The following is a 21,707-nucleotide window of genomic DNA, read 5'->3' as shown; positions in this document are numbered from 1 at the left end:
TACTGGTTAAGCAGCCTCTGTAGTATTCTTTAGAGATGGAGTTCACTGAAGTAATCACTTGAACAACAAAGCTGGTGAGAGAGGAAAGGACATAGTATCTTTTCCAACAGAGAAGAGACGAGAGTTGCATAAATAAATAGGATGTTTGTCCTATTATTTCCACTAACACGAATCACTGTTCTGGTACAATGTTAGGATATAGATATTCAGGCCTGTCTGCAAAGGCCTATGCTTTAAGAATTTACTTGTATTCTTATTACTTAGCTAGTTATAAAGATATAAAAGAAAGAATTAAAAATCACTATGTGTCAGTGTAATGGCCTTCTCTTACTGTGACAGTCTGAGGCCCTGTTTAGTCATATTAAAATAAGGCAATCTGGGGCTGTTAGGAAAGTGATCCAATCTATCACCTCCAGAAAAAGGGAAGAGCCCAAAAGATGTAAAAGGAAACGTAGTTTGATAGCATCCTGTCTGGTAAGAATTCACTTATCAATAGACACAAAGCTGAAAAACCCTTATGTCTATATAAATGTAGTTGTAAAATCCTCACTTCTGTATTGTTTTGTATGTTTATTTGCATGGTATCTGTCTGGTTCTGTAATTGTTTCTGTCTGCTGTATAATTAATTTAGTTGGGTGTAAACCAATTCAGGTAGTGGGATATAATTGGTTAAATAACCATGTTACAATATGTTAGAATTGGTTAGTTAAATTTCAGTAAAATGATTGGTTACGGCAGTGGTCCCCAACCTTTTCGTCTGGCAGGCGCCTGACGAAGGACTGTGGCGGCGTTGGAGCACCCGCCGAAGTACCGCCAAATTTCTGCAACATTTCAGTGGCGACGCCTCTCGATGACGTCGCTTGTCGCCGACAAGTGACATCATCGAGAGGCGTCACCACCGAATTTCCGTGGTGTTTCGGCAGCAACGCCTCTCGATGACGTCACTTGCTCCCGACAAGTGACGTCTGTCATAAATAGATAGCTAAGGGTTAATGTTTCTTTTACCTGTAAAGGGTTAACAAAGGGAACCAAACACCTGACAAGAGGACCAATGCAGAAACTGGATTTTTTAAAAAACTTAAGGGAGGAATTTGGGGTCTTTTTGTCTGGGTCGAGTCTTTTGTCTGTCTCTCAGCTGAGAAGCTTCTTCTATCTTCTCTTTCTGTTTCCAACTTGTAAGTACAGTAAAAAACAATATAGGCTTTATGTTGTTTTGGTGTTTACATGGTAACTGCGAATGTTTCAAATTGATATCTTTTTGAATCAGACTGTTTACTCATTTTTCTTTAACAATAGCCCTGATTTGTCACTTGATGCAGAGTTATATTCTATGTCTTTTTTCTTTTTATATAAAGTTTTCTTTTTAAATTGTGGAGTTTTCTTCTGGGAGGTAAGCTCTGCAGACCAAGGAATTGTGGGGGAAGAGAGATAGAATCATTTCTGTTCTTGTATTGGGTTTGTCTCTTTGTGAAATAAAGAGACATGCTCTTGGTATGTGATGTAAGAGATGCATCAATACTCTCAGTTAGCCCAGAGAGAAATCTGGTGGGAGAGGAGGAGAAGGGAAGTGGAGTATTTCCCTTGCCGGTAAGACTCAGAGCTTCTGGGTCTTGGGGTCCCTCCAGGGAAAGTTGGGGGACCAGAGCGAGGCAGGTGCTGTAATTCCTGTCTGGTGGCAGCGAGATAAGATCCAAGCTGGTAATTAAGCTTGGAGGTTCATGCTAAACACCCAGATTTTGGACGCTAAGGGCCAGATTTGGGAGAAAGGCTTATGAGAACGTCATCGAGAGGTGTTGCCGCCGAAACGCTGCAGAAATTCGGCAGCATTTCGGTGGATGCTCCACCGCTGGCCAGGATGCGGGTGCATTTAGATGCACCGGCACCGCGTTGGGGACCCCTGGGTTAAGGTATAGCTAAGAAGAACTCAACTTTTACTATATAGTCTGCAGTCAATCAGGAAGTAAGGGGGGTGGGTGGGAACAGGGACTGGAGATGGGGGAATTGGGATCATGTTTTGCTAAAGGGGGAAATGGGAACAGGGGATTGGAAAAAAACAGCGACACAGGCAAGGCTCTGTGGTGTCAGAGCTGGGAAGGGGGACACTAAGGAAGGAAACTGGAATCATGCTTGCTGAAAGTTCACCCCAAGAAACATCAAATTGTTTGCGCCTTTGGACTTCGGCTTCGGGTGTTGTTGCTCTCTGTTCATGCGAGAAGGACCAAGGAAGTGAAAGGGTAAAGGAATAAGCCCCCTAACATGCAAGACTGAAAATATCTTAGAGGAAACCTAATACTGCTACATCTAAAAGCTGTCAACATTTCTGCAGTGTTCTTGTCAGGAATTTTTCTAACGTAGGGTTCAATATGAGTTGTAGTTTGTATTAAGATCAATATTGTGGCAAGTTGAGAATCTGCTGCACTTAATATGTCACCATAAGAGAAATTTGAAAATCTGTGGACAATAATACAAGCAAGTAGCACCTGATAAACTGATTCTATACTGGCACTGTTTTTTATTTGGTTTGCTTTTTTGCTGTGGGGAAAATTTGTGCAAGGCCTGTAGACTTTTGTCTTTTACAGTAATTAAGCTGAAGCCTCTGATGGTTTAATTAGTCTTGGACATTGTCATGTTTTAGTTAACACATAGCAATAATTGGTGAAGAACCTGTTGTTTAGACTTGAATGATATTTTTATTAGACATCCTATTATTCAGATCCCTAAATCTGATTAGCGTCTGTTCCTGAGATATGTCTCTATTAAGAAGATTTGCCATTTAAGTGGCTCCACTGTATTCTCCAAATGCTGTTTCTTTGGTGGAGCATTATTGAAAAGGTAACATTCAGGAAAAAAGAATCTGCACCTGATTCTGTTTAAACTACGATTCAAAGATCTCTCTGGCCTTGAATATTTCAAAGTGACATTTAAAGCCAGGATTTATTTTGGTGCTAAGTACAAGTATCACTTTGCGTCTCTGATGTTAATTGATTGCACAATCCAGAAGTCAGAAAATTAAAATTTAAGCTCCTTGTGGTAATATTAACTCGCACAGATTGCATATCTCATATATTTCAAGATATACACTTAATAACAGAAACTTTAATATGCTAATGTACACATTGTACTTTAAATATTTTTTTTAAATTGGAAACTTTCCATGTAGATATTATCATGCTAGTACAGCACTACAGTTAGTATCATAGCTCCCTAATATTGGTAAAAAGTACTATAATACATGTGTGATAGGCTCTTAAAAATGTATTAAAACAGTGGCCTGGATCTACAAAAGGAGTTAGCTGCTGAAGTCCTTGCTTCAGGCATCTAACTGCTAGTTTTGGCTCCACTGTGATGCACAAAACTTCTGCCTAACCCCTGTAGCCGCCTAAACTCACTTGGCACTTAACGTTTTCAGAGTAAAAGTTCCTCAGGGCCTACATTTCTATGCCTCCCTCTAGGCACCTATCTCCTAAGCCCCTGAGAGATGCACAAACTGGGGGTAGGAAGAGAGGTATTCAGCCACCTAGGCTGTCCACCGGATCAGGCCCCATTTAAAAAAAAAGTTAAGAAGAAGGAGGAGGTGGCCATGTGTCACCTCCTGCCAGGAGCCGGTAGATTGGATGCTGGTAGGAGCTGCCTGCAGGGCCATCCTTAGGATTTATGGTGCCCTAGGCAGGATTATTAAACTGGTGCCCCTGTGCCTGTCTTGCTCCTAGCAACACAGACATAAGCTTACAGTATTGGAAAACTTGCCACAGGCATGTTATTAAAACCAGTTTAATGTAGTCAAGCACACTGTAATGCTGATGGACTAGCACTAAAGAAGTAGCACTATAGAAAAAATTCTGATTTTACAGAATGATGCAAATAATATAATTTTTTAATTTGTCAACATTTTATTGGAAAGTTATATGAAGAGGTATTGAAACAAGGATTTGTTTTTAATTAAAAGCAATCTTTCTGGCTTTTTTGGCTGCAATCAGCAAATAATGTCATACATGTTGACAAACAAAGTGATGCTTTTTGACTGCACGATAGAAGACAGTCAAGTATCTCTGACCTCCTTGTAAGCGGAGATAGTTTTTAATGAGTTTTAGTTTTGAGAAACTCCATTCTCCTGATGCTAACTGTTACAGGAATTGTCAGTAGAATACGAGTGGCAACTACACAATTAGGATATATGTCACAATTTTACTGGTATGAGTAAACTGTACAATGTCCATATCGATTTTGCATGTGGCACACGGATGAAGTCATACTCAATTCTTCATACAGTTCAAGTCCATTTAAATCAAAACAATAGCCATGCTTCAGGAGGCTTTCTAGGTTAGGGTCCCGCACGGTGCCGTGGGTGCCATGGCGCCTGCAGGGGCCTCTCAGTGCACCTGCATGCTGGCGCGGGACAAGCATTGCTGAAATGCCAGCGAAATTTGCGGCATTTCGGCGACGATGCGTCTGTATGACCTGCTTGCTGCCGATAGCGCGTCATCCAGAGGCGTCGCCGCTGAAATGCCAACCGAATTTCAGCGCATTTGGCGATGCTCGTCCACTGCCACGGTCCTTTGTCTGCGATGCAGACGAAGAAGGTTGGGGACACTGCTCTAGGTTCTTGCACTTTGTCATTAGTTTCCCTTTTGTCCTTTTCGTTGAATTAGTCCTGCTCACCTGCTACCAGTGAGTGAATGGAACCCAGGCCGACAGCGGGTTGAGTGCTCAGCCAGGGTTCAGCCGCGGCTTCTCAGCCTGCTGCCAGCCTGGGTTCCTTGGGGTCCCAGGCCACAGTGGGTGCTGAGTGGCAGGACCAGGGCAGGACCCCGGTGGCAATGGGGCAGCCGCCGGAACCCAGAGCAGTGGGCTCAGTGCTTCAGGCTGCCGCTGCGTGCTATCAAAAATCAGCTGGCATGCCACCTTTGGCACGTGTGCCGTAGTGCCGACCTTCTCTATACATTAGTAAGGAGATGAGCATATTAAGTGTTGGACGGGCTCATTTAGCAGTAACAGCTATAGAAATCAGTCAAACATTTTTTGTTTCTCTGAAAAACTGCCCACTCCTCTCAACCAAACTTGTCACAATAATTGTCAACTTAATTTCTGTTTTGGCTAATATTGATTTTTAAAAATATTGAAATTGAATTCAGGATTGTTAGCAAGCATTTTGGACCAAATTTGTTAATAGCAATCTAAATGGAACACAGTACTGCTTTCATGCTTGGCTCACCGCAGCCTGCCGGTCCAACAGCTGCTAGTGGAGGAGATAGGTAGAAAACTGCAGGACCCCAAAATCAACCTCTTGGGTGCAGAGTGGCAACAGCAGCAAACCCTCAGTCGATCACATCCAATGGCACCACCAGCCAGCCCAACTGACCATGGTGAAATTGCACAGCATCTATCTCAGGGACGGACCCATGAAGCCACAGCAGCTCATCCTGTCTGTGCAGTTTCTCGGATGAATGGATCAGTGCCAGCCCAGGGAGAGACGCGCTTTCCAGCTAGATGTCCAGATCCAGATGTCCTGATTTATAGGCCATCCAATATTGGGGTTTTGTCTTATATAGGTACCAATTGCACCACTAGGGCGACCAGACAGCAAGTGTGAAAAAGTGGACGGGAGGGAGGAATAGGAGCGCTATATAAAAAAGACCCCAAAATCGGGACTGTCCCTATAAAATCGGGACATCTGGTCACCCTACAGGTGTGTTCCTTCCCTCACCCCTTCCCAGAGACCCCAGCAGCCAATCCCCTCCCTCAGACTGTGCTGCATTCATCTCTCTCTAGGACCCAGCAGCCCTGCTCTTACATGCTCCACTGCTTCCCGTCTGTCTAGGCTTCCAGCAGAGCGGTGCCCCCAGACCTAGTGATGCCCTAGGCGGCTGCCTGTTCTTCCTATGGCTAAGGACGGCCCTGGCTGCCTGGCCTGCTTGGGCCCTTGGCTCTCCACGCTGTATTCTAGGAGTTTTCAAAGATAATTGGCAACACCTCAGATATCTCCCCAGTCAGCTCCTTGAGTATTCTAGGATGTATTTCATCAGCTGACCTGAAGATATCTAACTTGTCTAAGGCTATGTCTACACTACATCTTATGTCAGCATAATTTATGTTTTTCAGGGGGTGTAAATAAACCACCACCCCGAGCAACATAAGTTACACTGACATATGTGCTCATGTGCACAGTGGTATGTTGGTGGGAGAGCTTCTCCCATCAGCATAACTTATGCCATTCACTGAGGTGGTTTTATTATGCCCATGGGAGAGCTCTCTCCTGTGGGCGTAGAGCATCTTCACCAGGCGTGCTGCAGGGTTGCAGCTGCATCAGTACAACTGTGCTGTTGCAGCACTGTACACGGAGACATGCCCTAAATAATTTTTTACTTGTTCCTTACCTATTTTAGCCTCTGATCCTACCTCATTTTCGCTGGCATTCACTGTGTTAGACATCCAATCGCTACTAACCTATTTAGTGAAAACTGAAACAGAAAAGGCATTTATCACTTCCTCCGTTTTCACATTTTCTGTTATTGTCTCTCCCCCTCACTGAGTAATGGGCCTACCCTCTCCTTGGTCTTCTTCTTGCTTCTAATGTGTTTTGTAGAATGTTTTCTTGTTACCCTTTATGTCTCTAGCTAATTGAATCTCATTTTGTCCCTGGCCTTTCTAATTTTGTCCCTACATGCCTGTGTTAGGTTTTTTTTTATTTTTTTTTTAAATATATATATTCATCCTTTGTAATTTGACCTACTTTCCACTTTTTGTAGGACTCAGGGTGGTCTGTCTTCCTACGCAGTGAGATAATTTGCGCTTGTGTTCTTAATAATGTCTCTTTGAAAAAACACCAGTTCTCTCAAACTCTTTTCCCTTTAGACTTCCTTCTGATGGGATCTCACCTACCAACTCCCTGAGTTTGTTGAAGTTTGCCTTCCTGAAATCCATTATCTTTATTCTGCAGTTTTCTCTCCTACCATTCCTTAGAATCATGACATCTATCCTTTCATGATCACGTTTACCCAAGCTGCCTTCCACTTTCAAATTCTCAACCAGTTCCTCCCTATTTGCCAAAATCAAATCTAGAACAGACTCAATCCTAGTTGTTTTCTCCACTATAGGCATGCAGGTTAAGTATGCTTCTTTCTGTGAATATGGCCAGCTCCGGCCAGTGCAGAGGTGACAGCGATGGCTCCGCTTACTCTCTCCCCTCCCTGCTCCTTTTGGGACACCTGTCTCTGGGCATGCTGGGGGGTACTTAGAGAGCAGGGATGGCAATTCTTTCCCCTCAGACTGCCAACTACATTAGGCAGAATCTAATCCTCAGTAAGAACTATTGTCCTGATTTTCCACCATAGCACTGCAATAACAGATACTAGACCCTCTTGGTCTACATGGGCTGCTAAGATGCCAGACACACACATCTTTTTAGACAGAAGCATCATATACTCTTAGCCACATTTCAGAGCACTCATTCTGACCAAAAGTTGCCCTGTTTCAGTCTCCCACCCCTCTGCCTTTGTGTGTTACAACAGAAAAATCTCTAGTAAATTAATTCCCATATTGTGTTTCTGTTGTGAGCATAGGTAAAAATTCGTGTTGATATTATTGTTTTTACAGTAATGGCTTTACTTTTTCATCTCATTAATATTAAAATCTCCACAGACAAAAGTTTTAAATTGCCACTGTATATTACCTTTCAGTGCATTTAATTAAAGTAATGTGCATTTGTCCTACAATATTATCATTCCCTAATCATTGTACTGAGCAAGCACCGCAGTGACAAGGTAAGTTCCTTTGTTTTGCTCCATACGTCTGTGTTCCAAGTTTTCCAGAGTTTTAATTAGTTCCCTGTAGAATAATATTTACCAGCATATGGTATGGAAAATGCTGACTGTATTTGTTATCATATATTTTAGTACATTGGTGGCAATAGATCACTTTGCCTCTAAATGTGATGATGATATTATTTAATGCAATTATAGTGAACTTAAAAAACAATACCTCATAGTGTGCCAAATGGTATTAAGGTCCATTTTTAATAGTGTAAGGATGTTGGGTGGGAGATGGGGGAGTCTGGTTCCTAAAAGCTTTTACATAGCGTTTATGTTGAAATATATTTTGTTTGCAGTGTTGTTGCAGCTGTGTTGTCCAGTTGGTTAGTCTTCATAAATTGATGAAGTAGTGTTGTATAGTGTCCCTGTGATGGGTTATGGTGCTGTGATAAAATATATTTTGTTAGTTGGGAGCAGTTTGGAAAGCACTGTAGAGGCTTGCTTGCAGTTACGAGAGGAATGTGTATTGCTGGGAACATGCAGGGCTGTCCTTAGGCAGCTGCGTATGCCTAAGGACAGCACTGGGAACATGAAAAGTAAAGAAGACAAAATATATGGTGTCTAATGCTTCATGCCAGTGTTATGTTATCACCATTAACTCCATTGACTTCGAAGGAGTTATTCTGGTGTTATACTCTGTAACGGAGTAGAGCAAGGGTCTCCAACATGGTCCAGGAGTCTACCGCCGGGGTGTCTAAGTGTGCCTGCGTACTGGCCGGTGGACAAGCATCCGCCGAAATGCTGCCAACAAGCTGCATCATCCAGAGGCGTCGCTGCTGAAATACCGCCTGGATGATGCTACTTGTCGGCGCCATTTTGGCGATGATGCCCATTGACATTGCCACTTGTCGGCAGAATTTTGGCGGATGCACGTCTGCCGCCAAGGTCTTCTGTGGCTCGTTGTCTGGCACTCGCCAGACGGAAAAGATTGGGGACCACTGGAGTAGAGTATCAGGTCCTAAATCTGTGGTGTCCCACTATTGATACACCAGCTCCAACACTATTCTGATAAGAGACTTCTAGTACAAAAGAAAACTGAGCTGACTGAAAAAGAGAGCTCCCTTTCAGATGCATTGTAAGCTAAATTAGTGGTGACTGAAGGAGTGTGGGCTACAGCCTTGTCACAGTTAGACCATTACATTCTAGAGTTTGAGTTAGGGCTCACCTGTGCTCCCGTCAGTGTGGACAGTTTAATTGTATTGCACTCTGAGGCAGACTGAACAAGTGGGTTTCAGATTGCTGTGAGGAATAATACTGGGTTATTCTGTTAATAGTCTATTTGGATTTTATGGGCTCAGCAAAAGTTATAAGCTACAGCCCATGATCAGAAGGGATGCAGAGTAATTCCTACACTCGGGGAATTGCAAGGGTGTAGTCCTCGCATATAGATACAAAAGGTTAATTTTTCCCTCCGCCCATCTCTTTTGACCTCAGAAGGGCTGGACATAATCAAGCTTGTTTTTATCCATGACTATAGAGTAACTCCCCAGTTCTCCCTCTTCTTATATCATCCTCACAGGGATGAGCTTCTTTGGAGACCTGAAGACTTACTGGTGACTACTGACATATGTTGAAAAGTGTACGTATGGGGAAAAAGATGATACATGAACATGACATCTCTCTAGAACTGTGATATTTTCCACTGCCCATACTCAATACACAATATGCTCTCTGATTACTACAGCGATGAGGGTAGTACAAAACCCCATATAAAATAGCATATCATATGCAAACCTTCGTAGCTTTTAATTTATACTTCTTTTTCCATGCAAACTTGATCCCGGAGGTCCTCTTCAGTCAGGGCTATTTACGTGCCAAATTTCCAATTTCAGGCTTTAGTCATTCACATTATTTGTGGCTAGGGAAAGAGTAGCAATGATGTCTTCAAGTGCAAAATGTGTTTCCTTTTTCCAACACATTCCTAAGTCAAAAACAGTATAGCACAGTTAAAGCTCTAATTCTCCAAAGGAAAGGGGGAACTACCAGAAAACTTCTGGGTGGAGACCAACCATGAAAAGCTTTATCCAAAAAGATGAAATTTTTAGATGGGTGTGAGCATGTAAAAACAGACATAATATTTTTGTGTTCAGGGGCAGTGGTTTTACATCCGTATGGATTGCTTATATATTTGTCATTTTTAAATGGTTATAAAGCATCCAGGGGTTATGTATATATAAGTGCAGAATGTTCTGTCTTTCTGTTTTGTGCATCCTGTATTTATGAAGACGGACATTTCATTACAAGAATGAAGCACACAGACAAGTGGACAGAGTTACAAAAAACAGAGCACTCGGGATTAGTTTATCAGTTACAATATATTTCCTATTAATATTAACAACAGTGATTTTATACATATATTATTAATTCATTTGGAGAATTAGATTATTACCTGCTCTACAGCTGATTTGGTTTAGGAATTTGTTGGAAAAAAGGAACCTCTTTCTCAGAGTAACAGTTACTCTTCTGTGCAAAAGGTGGAGGCAGCAAATGGAGGCTAAGCACTCTTTAGTTATTGATAAATGTTATAACATATGGCATTCATGACTGCAATTGTGGAAAAGCAGTAATTATCTATCTTTTCCAGTACAGCATTTTCTGGTATACCATAATTTCATTCATGTAGCCAAGGTTGGAAGCCTATTTTCTCTTTTATACATGCCCAGTTTCCATGGGCTATCACCTTGACATACAACTCTCACAAAGACACTTGCACTCAACAGTATTACAATAGATCTCCCTAGTGAAAAAGAAAAGTTGCCTATGGTAAAGAGAGTCTTTTGGGAAAATCCTTCCAGGAAGTGAGGTTTCTAGTGGGCATAAAGGAAGTTAGGGGAGCCATGCTAATTAATTTCTACATTTTCATCCAGAAAAAAAGAAATTATTAATAAAATAATAATAAGAGAATATTGGACATATCCAAAGCCATCCATGCTACAGACAAAAAAGGGAGGGAATTAAAAAAATTAAATTATGTTAAAATATTCTTTTTAAAAAAAGGCAAATTTAAAAATTGACTTCAACAGCTCAGTCATTTGCTCTTGCCACTTATAGATTATTTTTGCCCCCATCTACAAGTAATATGTTTTGGTCCATTATATTTCACCTCAATTCATTCACAAGTGTAGAAAAGCAAACCTGAAACCCAAGATGGGGTCAGTGCAATTACTGCTAATCCCTTTTCACTCCACTATGCATCCAACATAACTTTGAATATTGTTAATGATGACTATGAAACAGAAGCTCACAAAGAAGATCTGTAGCAAAATAAAATGTAAGCATGCATACTATATAATTGTGTGCGCATTTATGCAAAATATGTGCAATTTCACACACATATATATTCCAAACAACACACACACACACACACATGCACACGCACACACACAAAGAGAACATATATTCAAATAAAAAAAATTTAAAATCTTAAGATTGCCAGGTAAAGCACTCAAGTCAGAAAATGACAATGTTAATACTGCCTGTACAATCTTAACTTTGCTCTCTAGTACAAATACATTATAATATAGTCTAATTACATGGTTACATACTATTTTTTCCCAAGGACCCCGGCCTCAGTTCTGTGTGTGACCATGTTTCATGTACTACATACCATACAAACCATGACCGAATAAGAAATGTTTGTTTGCTATAGGTTTTATTATGGCTCTCATCTGGCATGCAGTGTCTGAATCTTGATACATTTATCATTTTATTATTTATATATCTTGATATTTTATTTTTAGGTGTTAAGTGACTAACCCCATTTTAGAGTTAGAGAACTGAGACACACAGTAACTTGCCCAAGGTGGGGAATCTGTGGCACAGGCAGGAAGAGAGCTAGTACTTACTGCATCCAAGACCCGTACCTCTTTGATAGAGTCCTCTTGACTCTGAAGTATTACTGATTCAGGCTTAAATAATAGTTCTACTGAGAACAGTTTCTTTGTTCAGTCATAGAAAATATATCCTGCTTTTGTCTTGCCAGGGAAAGCAGTTAGATATTGTTATTTGGCCTGAGATCATTTAAGTGGATTTTTCTTTTCTCTTGTGTTGTCACAAAAGTTTTATTATTTTTTTTTTTGCTAAGATCAAGTTAGTTTACTATCTGACTGACTTCAGTGGGAGTTGTTCCCAGGGGTAAGTGCAGATGGGCTCTAAGAGACAACTTTTCAGACACTGGTGCCAAAGTTGCATCCAAAAAATTTGTACACACACCTACAACGTGATCAAAATATGCAGTTGCACATGTATGTCCCTGTTTTCTTGAGCAATGAGCAGTTTTGGATGTCAGGTGGTATTAGACACATGATGTATATACATGCCAAGTCCATACATAAGCAGCACAAGGCCTGAAAATCTGGCCCGAATAGTAAATTATGGAAACAATCGACAACTGAACATTTAACATTTAAAGGTTAGAAAATATCAAGGAAAATCTGTGCCAAACCAATTGATGGAATAGATCTGATTTTAAAGAAGCAGACAAAGCTTTTGAGGAATGTTGTTAGTTCTGTGGCAGTTCTCTTGATATTTAAATAGTTTCTGTGCTTTATTTGTGCTTTCAAACATCCTTTTTAGGGGGGGAATGGCATGCAGAGATCATTATTTAAAATGTATTTTTCACAATGTGGGTAGTTGCTGTGATGAATAAGTTAGACTGCGTAAAGGTAGAATCCAGAAATAGAAAGAGCTGATTAGCATGTAAACAAACTCATCAATCACTTCAAATGCATATTTTAAGTCATTGGAAACTATTTCTTGCATAGAAGTGAAATTTACTTTTGTGCAGAGGGCCAGAACAGGGCCTATGTGTAATGCTGATTCCCTGGATGCACTGTTGGCAGTGGGACCTGAACCTGGAGATTAGAATGGACCAGGAAAAGGAATATCCATTTTTCAGGAAATTCCAGGTTGTCAGAGTTTTGCTTTGATTTGCATTGGAATGTAATGTTGACGTCACAGAATTTCCGGCAAAATGAAAGAGTTTAATTGAGCTCCACCAGCCAGGCAGTCAGGGGGCTGGCTGGCTCCCCAACTGCTCAGCCAGCCAACCAGCCTGGTTTCATTAATGAAAATTCAACAGAATAGATGGAAAACTGTTCCATCAGAAATTTTGCAACCAGTTCTACTCTGGATTTCAAAGTATGAGCCTTTACTGCCTGAGCTAACTGACCCAGATCTGCTAACAAAGCCTACAGCAGGCTCATCAACTTTTTGCATGTAGTCCAGGCACTGCTAAAGGGGGACAGAACTCCCCACTGAATGTGTGTTTGTTACATATTCACCACTTAAACCCAACATAAGTCCTCTTTTCATGGAGCCCTCTGGCCAATGGAGTCATGCTGACTGCTATTCTGAGACAATTTCAGAGAATATTCTGAAATTACTGCTCAGGGTTGTGCTCATGGATCAGAAGGTAGAACTGCGCCCTTAATATCCTTTGAACAAATTCTCTGCTGAATGGTTTAAAGTCACATTCTGTTCACAGTATGTATTAATACCCTGTCCCCAAAGGGACAAATCCTGTTCCAAGCTCCCAGCAAAGGCAGCCAGGTTTAGTGCTGAGGATTCTTCCATTGGGGCAGAATTCAATTCTCTGGGCCACACTGTGGCAGCAGAACTGCTCCATGATCGCTACTCCAGCATCAAGACTGGAGTAGCCTTCACAGACACATCACCCGCCACGTGGTTGCCAGTGGGCCGTGACTGTGCAGTATCTCACCTACTAGCCATATTCCCATCATCCCATGCACTTTCCTCTTCCAAAGAACTACTGCATAGAGACATGCAGAGAATCCTCATAAGACTGCCCTCTGTACTCTCTTCAGGAGTGCCCTCCATCTTTCCCCTGTCCCAGGGAGCATATGTTGCAGTGGTTCTATTGCAGGCAGGGTCCACCCACATGCACAGAGTACAGAGTAAGATTTGGGCCAATGAGAATGAAAAACCCCTAATTCAGAATGCGAGGGTATGGTAATTTTTCTTGTTGGGGAGAGAGTGAGAGGAACTTGGGCAGGAGTACAGGAGATTGTGAACATAATGTATGATTTTCTTTTTATATAAGAGGAAGTCAGCTCACAGCTCTTCTACGTAGGAACATTTCAACCTTGTATTAATAGAGTAAGGAGGAAAGGAAGATGATATCTTGATTGTAATTGAGATATGATGTGATTAGCCACTGTTACGGTATATACGGTATTAGCTGAAGTTGTTGCAATCCTGATTCAAAGCATATGTAAGACATATGAATGAGTCAGCGGCTTGCTATAGATAAGAAGGAATAAAAAAGGTTTCTTACCGCAGTTGTCTAATGTCTTATTTGCAGACAACAAAGCTGAGTAGAAAAAGAAGTGTTACAATAAACTACCAGAGTCCATCTTCTATTTGGGTACCAGATTGCACGGACAGTTTATTGTTTAATAATATACATATATCTCAAACTATGTTCTACTTTTTTATCAAGATGGGCTTAATCCTCAGCTGATGTAAATTAATGTCTCTCTGTTGGCTTAAATTGAGTTTATTGATTTACACCAGCTGAGAATGTGACCCTGTGTCTAATTAATTTCATACCTCACACCTGGAATACCAAGAGTCAGTCTTTTAAAAGTGAATAGGTTGTTATAGTGTGACTATTGCACAGAATATATCTTTTATAAAGCCGTATAGAAACTCATTAATTATAACAGAAAGCTGTGGGTTCCACTCCGAGGGACAGAGATTTGTTTAGAAACGCAAATCTCACTCATCTAACTAGTCTGCTTTCAGGTTCTCAGAATTACTAACAATTGAGTATGGGTCTGCATTAGTACAAGGGGGCTCTGCTAGGCAGAATGGATTCCTTTACAAATTTTGCTGAGCTGGAAGAGGAAGCTTTACATTTGACCTCCGTATTTTTCTTCTAGCTAATTAATTAGCCTGAATCAAGTCAGGACCCAGGGTTCAAGCCCTATTGCTTTGCAGTGTAGATGCACACCCACTAGACTCATGCTCTTGGTGTCCACCAAAAGTATCCCACAATTCCACAGGCAGACTTTCTTTGCCCTCTGGACAGTCAAGTTTGGTGAACAATCAAGTTTTCCCACACTGCACTATGTACAAAGGGCTAGAGTGCTCACGTTTTGGGAGGGCGCTAGGAAGTCTGGAATATGGACGGTTGGACTCAGGGCCACATAATGCAGCGTAGATTCTGGAGCCCCAAGTTGGGATACAGCGTTCAGTAATTCCGAACCTGGGGTTACAAATGAGCGTAGATGCTCCCGCCCTAGATTAACAAACTCAAAGTTTGCTCGTTCCAGTTCTACTGACCCTGGGCCTACAGCTCTGTAAAGTACGTCAGGGGTGTTCTCATTGAGAATACAATGGCAGTTCAGCAACTCCTGGGAAGCTGGGACTAAAGAGGAAGCACTGAAGCAGCATTTCAGAGGAGCTGTGCTCAGGAGAGAAAATGCTGATGAAAGCACGCACTGGGGCTCTGCAGGAAGAGCAAAGGCACGGCTTAGAGCATCATAAGAGAAGAGAGCATGATCATTCCTAACCAATAAAACAGCAGACGTGAGGAGAGGTTGGCAGGACTGTGTAGCCAAACTCCCCAAGGAATATAGGCCTTGTGGAGTCTTCCTGTTAATGAGGAGTTATTCTCTGAAAGCCAAGAAGCTAGCTAAGTCACATCAAAAGTGAACACAGGCTGCTTGCATCACGTTGATTGTTGACTTGGAGTATCTGCTAGTTTCTGAAGAAGCTGTGACAAATTAACAAAATGGAATTCTGAGGAAAATCTTTGGAAGCAGATTGAGGTGTCACCAGTGGCACGTAATACCGCAGGTATGGTATGGTTCTGAGTGCATTGATACAAATTTTGACCACTAGTATTTGACCACGATGCTGAAAAGGAGTAGTATCTTTTTGTTTACAATGAACTTAAAATGCAGTATGAAGTTGTCTTAGGGAAGCAGTACCTTGTGCATTGATTATATTGTCACAGACACATTACAAGATTAGGCCCTAAATGCTAAATTTTGAAGATAAAATTATATTTTTAAATTTTGGAATCAGAAAAAATAACATTATAATATTTTTTCAAATACTGTATTCTCTTTACTATAATCTCAAACGTATTTGTGCTATTATCTTTGCCAGATCTTAATTGCCTATTAACATCTTTTCTTGAAACCATCAGAAGATAATTTAGCTTTAAACAATGAAAATGTTGGCTGTTTCTGGAACTATGTTTGATAAGTTATAATCTGTCATGAATTCATGTTACTTCCCTAAGTAACCCATGGATGATGTTGCATTATTTGTCAATAATCATTAGCTGAGACAGTGATGTCATTCCGGGAAATACTGCCTTTTGGAGATTGGATTTCAAACACTGCATCCTCAGCAGAACAGATCCAAGGTTAAAAACAGCTGACTGAATGATCACTGGCTAAATTGCACACATGCAGAATTGGAGAAAAACCCCAGGATCTTTGTCTCCAAACACACAAACTTTTCCCACTTGAGCTAAATAGTAAGTTGATAAGCACTGAGTAGCACTAAAGCTTATACTGTACCATCTACAAGCTGCTGCTGGTAGAGGTCTAGGTGATCACGAACATGTGAACAGGTCTGATGTTCCATACATCAGAGGACAGTATGAAACAAATTCTAACTAATATATCACACTGATAACATGCTTGTGATGGGTAAGGTATTTGCACTGTTGGAACAAACCGGTTTCCTATGTTTCTGTGAGGCACAGCAGCCACTAGTTAGCTATCTGGGTAATATATGTTGGAATATAAAGACTTACACTATAAGACTCACTATAATTATGGTGTCCAATAAATGCCTGGATCAAGTGGTAGAGATGCTTGGGGCAGGAAACACAAATCACTGCCAGTATGTGTGTGATGCTGGCTTATATGGATCGCTGGATATTAATTGAGTTATTTAAGTAGTTTTTGCTAGGAAAAAGAGGAAGGATGATTTGCAAGTTAGGGCACTAGCTGGAGACAGGGGGTTTAGTTCCCTACTCCACAAGTTTTCCTGTGTGACCCAGGGCAAGCAACTTAGTCTGTCTGGACTTCAGTTCCCCATCCATAAAATGGGGATAGTACATTCCTACCTCACAGGGATGAGTGAGAATAAACACGTTAAAAGACATGCTCACATACTGTGGTAATGGGGGTCATAAGTACATAACAGATAGAAAATTAAATATCTAGGAGGTCAATGATATATTTATAGAGGGATCCAAACTATGTATTTTGTTGTTAGAATCGAACATGTGCTTGATTGTGCTACACAGGATGGGCAGCAAGAGCTAAAAGGTTTTCTGCTCCACTTGTTCTTGCAGCGGGAGATGTACTTACAGAGAGGGTGTGAGCCTGACCACATGCCTTTTGTGTTCTGGGAAATCAAATGAAATAACAAAGGGTCATTGTGTTTCTGTTGCCTATATATTATTGGTTACACTGGAGAATGTGCTACTAAGAATTATTTTTGTATATGCAAAGGGTGCAGTGAATTACCTGCTCAGTTTGTATCACATATGAGTAATTTTTGTTTTGTTTTGGAATGAAGCAGCATTTGACATTTTAGGGGAGGGATTAGGGATAAACTCCCTAAGTCAAAGCAGCCTTACTTGCTAGAATTTAGATGCTGCTGGAGGGAGCATGGGAGCAGGCAGAAACCTAACTCCCCATATCAGCTATAAGGTGTTATGCTAATTTGTGATTTGATTAACAAAAAACTATTTGAATAGCCTTGTGATGGTTCCTTATATTTTACTGTTATTTTCTCTCCCCTTTAATCCTTTTAAAAATGTAAAAAAAAAATGTACATAGAAACCTTTCTTGGTTCTTCAGTGGACTATCCCTGCCTCTCAGTTTGCAGCATTGGCTGGGGCCTCCTTTCCTCTGGGCTCTGCCTGATCCTCATGTGCAGTGAGGTGCAGGCTGAAGGACTACAAACTCAGACTGCAGTCTGGACCCCAGCTCAGACTCTCAGCCTGCTAGGTCCTAACAGCAGCTGCTACTACTGCTTATACAGATGCAGTTGCACATCCTCTTTTAATCCAGGAGCAGGAAAGCTCAGATTGCAGCAGGGAATAGGGGTGGGATTTTGTGCCAGTTCTCTAGCCAGTCAGAGCTCTGTGTGGGTGAGGGGCCAGCTTTTTCTCCTGTCAGCCAGGGGTCCGGGACCAGCACCAAATTTCACAGCACCACCGTTGATCTGGGGAGTGGGTCTCCACTCTCCACAAGAGCATCATTTGACCCAAAGTTTCTAACCTTTGTATTTGCTTCATTTCCAAAGATTCGATTCTTTTGCATTTCTCTTGGATGTATTTAAATGAGTGGCCTTAAATACAGGAAGTTACCTGTGGAGTGGATGTTAGGGGTGAGTTCTCATAGTTACTTTTACTGTAGCTGGTATATGCTATCTACCAATTGTCTGATACACAGTATCTAATGCACTTATACAAGCTTGTGGAGGTAGCCAGGAAAAACTATTACAAATCAATGCTGCTGCTTTTTTCCCAAGAGCATCTTGGCCTAATGAGATCAGGATGCTTTAATGGATAAGGATATTTATTCTGATAATGGAGAATTTCATATAGGAATGTAAAAATTAACTTAGCTTTAGGTTAAGATCTACCTTTTAATAATAATTAAAGATGACTTGTTTTTTAATGATTTTTACAGGGGACATTGACAGGCAGAACTTTTATTCCTATAAAGTAACATTTTAATATCTATTTACTGGACTTTTCATTAATAATTAGTTTGATCATGCATAATTCAGCTAATGCAGAGTGCCTCTTTAAAACTACTGCAGACACACTATTTTGCAATAAATAATCTTTGGGATGGAGATACAAGATGAGGTCTCAAGCCTTCTTCTCAGTGTCATTGTTTTTTTACACTTTTAGAAAATATAAAGACAGATGATAATTGGCTCTCCATAACTGGGAATAGGCTCAAACTATGAATGGGGAGTTATATACCAGGTCAGACTAGATGATCTAATGGTTTCTTTTGGCCTTAAATGCTATAAATCTATGAAATAACATTGGAAGGTCTTTTGGATATACATTTTGTAAAGGAATGTTTTCTGATCAAATATGATAACAATATAGATTTTGTGAAAACAACTTTTTTGCAGACTCCCAGGGCAATTAGAATGTTTTCATAAACTAAAAAAATAAAAATAAAAAAATTGGAACTGGTTTTAAAATTCAACTGCCATATTTCTGGACACTGCAGCATTGTTTTAAAGTATGGGATCCTGAAAATTAAAGTGAAACCTACTAGTTTATGCTCTTTGTGGTTCATGAAAGTGAAACAAATGGTGAACAAGCAGCAAAAATAGTGAAAGTTATTTTTTAAACATTCTTTCATTTTTAATAGTTTTGGGTGTTATGAGAAACATAGATAAGGACATTTTAATGTATTTATTTATTAAATATAGGACTTTGTTCTTTAAAAATCTGGAGGCATGTTCAGGACAGTGCCAATGTTTGATTAGGAACATTCCATTACATGGGATTCTTGGTTCTTCTGGCACACATTGAGGGGCAGTGAAATTCCCACAGAAGTGGCAGTATGGAAGAGGATTAGAGAATGGAAATTTAGGAAGGAGATGTTACAGTTACCAGGCTAACTGCAGCTTGAGTTTGAACCCTTCTTGTCTATTGAAGTGCACCCCCTCCCAGGTCTCGGGTCTGTAGCCATCACCTGAACGTGGAGTCATGCAGTTCTCCCACTCTCAGACTCGGCTGCAGTTCCCTGTGATCAACTGTGATTACTTAGCTGTCCCGGTTTGTCTTCAGCTCCTCCAGTGGCATCCCCTCCAGGACAATGACAATGGTAACCAGTGACTACATTGCCTTTTTAAAGCAAAGCATTATTTATTTAGAACAAAAGCATTTAGGAGAAAACATCTTAAAAGAGTAAATAGTCTACATGCTTGCCTGTTTTTCTCTAAGGCATACCATTCCTGGAAGCTAAGGAAAGTCCAGGGTCTTTTCTCCCTCTGCAGAGCCTCTCTCTGTGTCAGCATGTTCACCTTAACAGCAGTTGATGTGCCCCCACTCCCTGCCTTCTTTCTTGAGAAGAGAATTTTACAACTGTTTAAAGTCCGAGAGAGACAAGGTGGGTGAGGCAATATCTTTTATTGGACCAACTTCTGTTGGTGAAAGAGACTCGCTTTGGCACTCCACAGAGCTCTTCTTCAGGTCTGAAGTTCTTTCGATCTCTTTCTTCCCAGCAGAACAGCTGTGTCACTTAGCTAGAGACAGGAAATAGTCTGCTTGAAGCTAATACTTTTCTCATTGTCTTGTAACTGCCTCCGAAGTGTTGTTCCAAGGATGCTTATCTGGGGTCATTGTGTCACTTCCCTGCTTGTTTTTCCCACTGGCCACTACTGAGTTATATCAATACATTCCTACAGGAAATTCTTATAGCCCACCATAGTTGTATGATAATTTTATCTCCCTACTCAAGGCATGGATAGGGTTCACAAAATTATTACATCTCAGTATTCTTAGACTGTTACATAGCAATACCATGTCAGTCACAAGAGGGTTGAGAAGAAGATAGGTAGATAATGGGATGGGGAAATAAAAGCAGACTAAATGTGGGCAGGTGAAGAAGGCAAATGTTGGTTTAGAAATTTGAACCCTCCTTGTCCTTTAAAGCAACTGCAAAGACAAAGGATTATTGGAAGCTGCTATATTTAGGTTTTTATCTCACCTCCCCAATCTGTTTCTCTTTGGAACTGCAGCATATCTTTATAGCAAAGCCACTGCTAACTAGTAACATGGCTATTTTGTGTGAATTTTAGTGCATAGGAAAGGTGCCACATTAACAATGCTGGAGACTGAAGTTCTCTCTCTTTGTTTTATTTTTATTTAAGAAAACATGATGGTGTCTGAGCAATCATATGGAGTTGAAGTTGGAGCTGGAGTTTAATCTCTGTGTCTATTCATGCCTAGGCCTTTTGCTGGGACCGCCGCTGTGGTTGCTTGCTTGCTAGTGTCACATTTTTAGGATGTGTTTGTATGTTCACTGGAAAATAGACAAGATCAAGAAACTCATTTTATAGAGGCACCATGACTGCCATTAGATAGTAGCAATTTCAGATACTACTGGTTGGATTGGATTCTGAGAGGTGATGGGCTCTCTATCCAATTATCAACTCCCTGATCCATTCAGTCTCTTATTGTTTTTGTAGAATATACAAATGCCACAAAAAGAACCCAAAGGCCAGTATAGCACATATGTCAAGGAGCTAAAGAAAAAGAATTTCAATACATTTCAGTTTGTATTAAAGATGCACAGACAGTATAATCAGTATAAGCACTCCTGGTGAGGAAGTGCACTGCTAACACAAGGAGCAAAGTGTAGACATGCACAAGTGATGTAATTACTGTGTGATGCCATAAGTTAGTTTAACGCAGTTTTGTAGTGTAGACATGCCCTAAGACAGTGACTTATTTGTGTGTGTATGTTTACCTGCTTTAACCTTGTAAATAACTCATTTCTTTTTCTTAGTAAGTCTTTAGTTAGTTTATTATAGGATGGGCTACAAGCATTGTCTTTGGTGAGATATCTAAGGTACAATTGAGCTGAGGATAAGTCACTAGTCTTTTGGGACTGGAAGTAACCTGAATATTTTGATTTTTTTGGTGTAAGAGACCATCTGTCACAAAGATAGGGGGCAAGATAGACCGGAGTATCCAAGGGGACTGTCTGTGACTCCATATTAAGGCTGTTGTAGTGCTTGAGGAGTTCACACTTGATATTTGTTTGGTGAAATTTCAGTATAGAACACACAGCCAGTTTGGGGTTTGTGTCCTGCTTCTTCACAGTCTGCCCTGAGGTTGGCATTCATGGTCATGAGCCGCTCTAGACA

The sequence above is a fragment of the Chelonoidis abingdonii genome, chromosome 6 (assembly GCF_003597395.2).
Source record: "Chelonoidis abingdonii isolate Lonesome George chromosome 6, CheloAbing_2.0, whole genome shotgun sequence".
NCBI lineage: Eukaryota > Metazoa > Chordata > Testudines > Testudinidae > Chelonoidis > Chelonoidis abingdonii.
This window is presented reverse-complemented; position numbering follows the sequence as displayed.